The following is a 6,567-nucleotide window of genomic DNA, read 5'->3' as shown; positions in this document are numbered from 1 at the left end:
GCCGCTGAGCTACTTTGATGCTGTTGCTGTATCACTCAAGTATGATATTTTATGTCTTTGCACTGAATTTCTCCAAGCTGTGTTCTAATTGGAGCATCAACCCTGTATCTGTCTACAGAATGAGAACTTTCCTCCTTTTTGCATCTAGGATTTTTCCATAATTACATAAACCTTTCTCAGCAGTGAAAAATCTTTTCCCAACAATACCCTTGCCATGTATATTCATTGGAATGGTTGTTATTTGGATTTGCAAGCAGAATTATATTGATCATTGTTTTTTCCGTTGAGCCAAGTTCCCTTGAGCCCTATGTTTCATGGAAGTTATGATTCATCCTATAGAAGATCTCAAAAGTGTCTTTCTGAGTAAAGTATGCATTAGTTTGTATATAGAGCACTTCCATTTGCTAGATTATTCTTTTGCTACCTAAGAAAGGTAACAGAAGTTTCTCTTCCTTTGGGAATGATTTTTTTGTTTGAAAGTTGCGCTAAAACTTGCCAGTAAAGGCAAAATGGGAATAAGGACTAGAGAGCCATTCAGAAGCCTGAAATCTGTGTTTGCCTGTGTCAACTATGCTGAGACCTTGTTGAGATCTTGCTTGACTAATCTGATAATCTTCTATGGAACATTAATCATCATGGTAGGTGAAGGAAATGATGTTGATGTCATACACCTTGACTTCAGTAAGGCTTTTGATACTGTCTCCCATAATGTCCTCATAGAAAAACTCAAGAGATGTGGCATAGATGACTGGTCTGTGAGGTGGATCAAAAACTGGATGGACAACAGAGTTCAGAGAGTTGTGACTGGTGGCACAGAGTCGACTTGCAGGCCTGTAGCCAGTGGTGCTCCCCAGGGATGAGTACTGGGTACAGCTTCATTTGATATCTTCATCAACAACCTGAAGGCTGGTATTGAGTGTACCTTCTGCAAGTTCATGGTTGACACAAAATGAGTCAGGGGTTGGCTGACACCCATCACGCTGTGCTGCCATCCAATGAGATCTCGACAGGCAGAAGAGCTGGGTGAAAGCAAACTTCATGAAGTTTCATAAGAACAAGTGCAGGAATAACAACAGGCACCTACAGGTTAGGGGGTCCCTACTGAAAAGCATTTCCATGTAGAGGGAACTTGGAGTCCTGGTGGACAGCAAGTTCTGCATGGACCAGAAATATGCCCTTGTGGCCAAGAAGTTCAATGGTATCCAGGTGTGCATCAAGAAAACTGTGTTCAGCAGGTCTAGGGAGACCCCTCTCTATTCTACTCTGGAGAGACCACACCTAGAGTATTGTGTCCAGTTTTGGGCTCCCAAATTCAAGAGGGACAGGGATCTGCTGGAGAAAGTCCAACAGAGAGCCATGAAGATGACTGGGGGACTTGAGCATCTCCCCTACAAAGAGAGACTGAGAGACCTAGGGCTGTTTAGTCTTGATGAGAGAAGACTGAGAGGAGATCTCACCAATGCGTATAAATATCTGAGACGTGAGTGTCAAGAGGATGGAACCAATCTCTTTTGGGTGGTGCACAGTAACAAGACAAGGAATGGTGGATACAAACTGGATTATAGAAGGTTTCACCTGAACATGAGGAGGAACTTCTTTACAGTGAGGGTGACAGAGCGGTGCAACAGGCTGCCCAGAGGCATTGTGCAATCTCCTCTGGGAGACTTTCAGAGTCTGCCTGGATGCATTCCTGTTCAGCCTACCCTAGGTTATCCTGCCTTGGCAGAGGAGGTTGGATTTGGTGATCTCTGGAGGTCCCTTTCAACCTCTAACATTCTGTGATTCTGTGAGATGCTTCATTGCCTTGGTTGTATTTCTATTGCCTCTGAACTGCTGCCTGACTCCAGTAACTTCAATGGTTGTCTCCTCTTCCAGCAATACCTTAGTGTTGAATGGGATCACATAATAATAATAATTAATAATAATAACAATAATAATATTATCTGATTAATTCACAGGATCTGATGAGTTTTCACATAGTTTGGATATGCTAGTGTCTCAGCTCACCCTGAGTGAATGTATCTTATCAGACCTTGAGCCTGAGCAGTCACATCTGCTTCTCTAAAGCTTGAAAAAGACTACTTGATGATCTCACAGAGAAAGACAATATAGAACTAAAACCAGGAACCATGATAAAACAAACAGAAAATATGAGATGGCAGAAATGGGCCTGGCACAGAAGAGTCCATCTGGTCCCATATCTGGGCTGCTATGCCAATGCTGTTGTTTTTAATCCTACTCTCATCTAACACATTGCAGTGTCACTGCATGAGAAACAACTCTGTGGGCCCTTTTTGACCTAGGGTGCCATTTTCTGCTTTTGCAATAGTCCTCTAGAAAGAGATTAACACTGTGGCTGGTGGCTGGATACTGTGTGGTTGGCATCCAGCTGGGTATCGTTCCAGAATTTCCTCCTCCCCCTTTCTGATGTATTAGAGTCTGTGTGTTTATTGCAAATCATCAGACCATGTCATTTAACAATGTTTGGCAAGTTTTATTTATTAAATATTTTCCAACAAAAGCCTGTAAGGCAACAGAAAAGTAAAGCGTAAAATACATTTGACTTAATTGGCAGCAGCAGACTGCATGCGTCAGAAAGTATTAACCTCAAATAAAGCAGGATGTGCAGGAAACACAATGTACTAGTTTGATATGGTCTTTCAAAGCTACCACTTCCTGGAACAGAGGCAGAAACACAGGCAAGCTAAGCCTGGAGAAGGCCACTGGATTCCTATTCATGCAATAACTCTCAAAAGATCCCACCCCCACATTTGGAAACCTAGCAAGAAGGAATTCAGGATTCTCTTTCCATGGCAAGACTTTCATACTCTTTTTCTTCTACAATGTTTGGCAAATGGAGCACCATGTTTGTGCTCTACCTCTGATGGCTTACCCGCAACATCCTTGCTCAGTCTCTGAATATCAAAGCGGTCACATCAGACAGCTATCATTTTTGGAACACACTTGTCAGTGGAGATACAAATGAAAGACTGATCCAAAACCGCATAACTAGTGTCTTCAGAAACAAAGCCAGTGTCAACATACATGCTTGAGCATTACTTACAAAAGCTGAAAAAAAAAATTATTTCAGATTTTGTGGTTTTGCTTTAGTTTTGTTTATATAGCTGCAGTAAAGATGGACAAAGAAGCTCTTGCCCTGGTTTAAAGATTCATTTTCACTTTGCTGTGTAAATGATATGGCCTCATTTTTTTATGGTTAAAGGAAGTAAAGAGAGGAGATGACTAGGAGAGAGCATGCTATCATAAAAGTCTGGATAAGGATGTTGTCTTGTACAAATTGCACCTTTACTGCAAGGAATTCACAATCTTTTGGTAAAGTTAACAAATAGTCCTTGAATGTACTCAAACACTACTCATGGCAAACAGCGATCTGAGGCAAGGAAAAACCTTGCAAAGTTGTTTAAAAAAGAAGTTAATCAATTCCAATTTCCACTCAATAAAATTATTAAACTTCAATATGTCCAACTGTGAGTAAGTTTTGGAATTCAAAGTCATGTAAATGCTTATCCTTGTAACTGTATATTACCATCTACTTATCTGTAAAGTGTTTAGAACATACTGCTGTAGGTGGTACTAAACTAAAGCTTAAATGCAAGTTCTCATTTATATCATGTCATGAACTTCCATAAGAATCATGCTAATATGATTTTCTGAATTGAGGCAAAACAATTCATACTCCAGAGAGGATATTCTTCCTTGCTCCCAGGCTGCCACTGCTCCCCTCTCCTCACCCACACTTTTTTTTTTTTTTTTTTTTTTTTTTTTTTCAGGAAGAGAAAAGCAAAGTAATTCTTGGCTGATAGGATCTGTCTCTTAGGGTCACTACAACAATTCTAGAGATAACATTCTGGTGAAAACACCATTTGAAAACAAAGGGAAACAAAAAGGTTCTCATGATGTCCTGAGCAAAAGCTTCAAGGCAGATTCCTTGTTTTTATTTTATTCACTCTTCTGTGAAAATCACCGAGATACACATTTTTGGAAACTTTGTCTCTAACATGTTTCAACTACTTCCATTGCCTCTTCTTAAAATGTTCAGAAAACACAGAGCTATGTGAAGTACTTTGGAATGAAGTAAAATTATGTAGCACAATAAATATTGGATGATCTGGGCCTCATTTTCTCAGTGGTTGAACTGTATCCTCTAACAAATGGGATTGCACAATGGCTTGTTCTTGAGTGCAAGACCGACACACCTTGGATCCTCATGAGAAAGTAAGTTGCTGTGGTGCACAACTGGTGGAAATATTTGATTTTTGGATACCTGGGGAGCGTGTTCAATCAATTCCCATTTGAAAAGGGACAGTCAAATATTGGAGAGAGCCCAGTGGAAGGTTTCATAGATGATGAAGTTACTGGAGCATACGTCATACAAGAAGCATTGAGAGACATGGGACTGTTTAACCCAGAAAAGACTGGAAGGGAATCTTATCAATGTTTATCAATATCAAGGGGCTAGGGGCCAAGAGGATGGGGCCAGACTATTTCCTGTGGTGCCCAGAGACAGGGCATGGGGCAATGGTCACAATCCAGAACACAGGAAGTTCCATCCAAAAATGAGGAAAAACTTCTTTCTTTTGAGAGTGACCGAGCATTGGAATGGGCTGCCCAGAGAAGTTGTTGAGTGTCTTTCTCCGGAGACATTCAAAACCCACCTGTATGTGTTCCTGGGAAATGTGCTGTAGGTGACCCTGCTGGCAAGGTGGTAAGACTAGATGATCTCCATAGGCCCCTTCCAACCCCATCTACTCTGATTCTGTAATTGCCATAGATTGCCTGTGAGAAGTCATAGGATCAACAACAACTATACATTATCAACATCTTTGGAATCAATGAAGATAAATCCATTTATATCAAAAAAAGCAACTATTTGAGAGCCCATCTTTGTAAGAAGACCTCTGTACAACTGCTTCTTTATTGTCAGACCATTTTCACCATTTGCTGATCCATTTTATGTAAATTTAAGTACCAATAATGCAAGCAAAAACAGTTCTTCATCTTGCAATAAATATCTATTTATGCACAGTTTAAAGAGAGCTGAGAACTAATGGTCAGTAACTATACCTTGATGGCAGCTGTTTAATGAGGATAAATGATGAGTGCTGTGTCAGCTTAGAAAACAGCAATAAAATGCCAGTAAGCAACCAGGCTGCCTCTTCTATGTTCTGTTGCAAGATCCATTTTTATACTGTCTCCATGACCTAACTCTTTATATCCTTCAGCCTCTTCTTTTCTCTCCCCCTCACTTCAGTGAAAGTCCTTTTGTGTTTCCGAACTCACTGGTTCCCCTTCAAGTGTGCTGCTTTAATTTTTTCTGTCTTCTATAAAACTTGGAGTGACCTTCATTATTACCTTAATTACAGCTCTGTCACATCATTTCTTTCCTTCAGAGATCACTTTTCATTCCTTTTCTAATTGTGTTCTTGTCATACTCTGAAAATGCTTGCCCACAGATGCTCTTCTTGTGCCTATTTCCTTGTCTTTACCTTGAGAGGCTTTCACATTTTGCTTTTTTGAACTAATTTTCTGCTTGATATACTTCTTTGCAAGTATCAACAAAATATTGGGCAAGTTAAGTAGAGGACTCTAGAGTTATGTGAGCCTGTTAACAGTATGGTGACATGCTAAATCAGGAAGATCAAGGAATATTGCTTCCTTTGAGTCAATGACAAAACTTCCATTGATTCAGCCAGAGGGTTATTTACCAATATTGTGTGTGAAGCCAATTAAGAACTGTGTAGGAGTAGAATAGAGACAGGAAAGTAATCTTTCATATCTTCACAAAGATCTACAAGGTCAATGAAACAATTATACTTCTGACTTTTCCACTCTTTGGAGTAGGTCACCTGGAAAAGGATGAAGCTTATAGGGATCCTGTTCTCTACTTTGCATCACCATCTCAGTGAGATACAAAAGCAGATAATTCCTGCCATTCAAACAGGTGCCATACAATCTACATCTGTTTCAAGCTGTCGGAAGGAACACTTGATTTTCTACATGCTTATTTATGTGGAGCTGATGCACTCTGTGATACCTAGAATTTAGAGGACTTTTTTTCAGAATCTTTTTGAAGCACAAGGAGTAAAAGTTTGAACTTTAATATCTTCCTGACACACAGAAACCCATGTCTCATCTTTTTTTCCCAAGGACTCTTCACTTTTTTTTACCCCCTTCTTCTCACGCAGCTCTTATAAAACTGTGGTGACCTGTTAACTAGTGCTGCTGTGTTTTCCAAAATTTACTTTTTAACAAAGGTCTGTATTTTCAATATGACAGTTCATACAGGTGACAAACAACAGTAGTTTCTGTTGCATTATGTTACTTGCTGCACTCCAATGCCATTTTGGGATTAATAGCTTCCATAAACAAAATGGAAAAAAAATCTTTTGCTCCTGAAAACTGCCTTAACATGTTCGAAACTGATCTGCGTATGTCAATAATGTGAACCAGTGGGTCTTGTTCTATGTTGTAGAAGTTAATAGTCATAATGAAATTACTTACCATCACTCTAACATTATGTTAGACTCCTGTTACAGCTCCTGTGGT

Source organism: Pogoniulus pusillus, chromosome Z (genome assembly GCF_015220805.1).
Source record: "Pogoniulus pusillus isolate bPogPus1 chromosome Z, bPogPus1.pri, whole genome shotgun sequence".
NCBI lineage: Eukaryota > Metazoa > Chordata > Aves > Piciformes > Lybiidae > Pogoniulus > Pogoniulus pusillus.
This window is presented reverse-complemented; position numbering follows the sequence as displayed.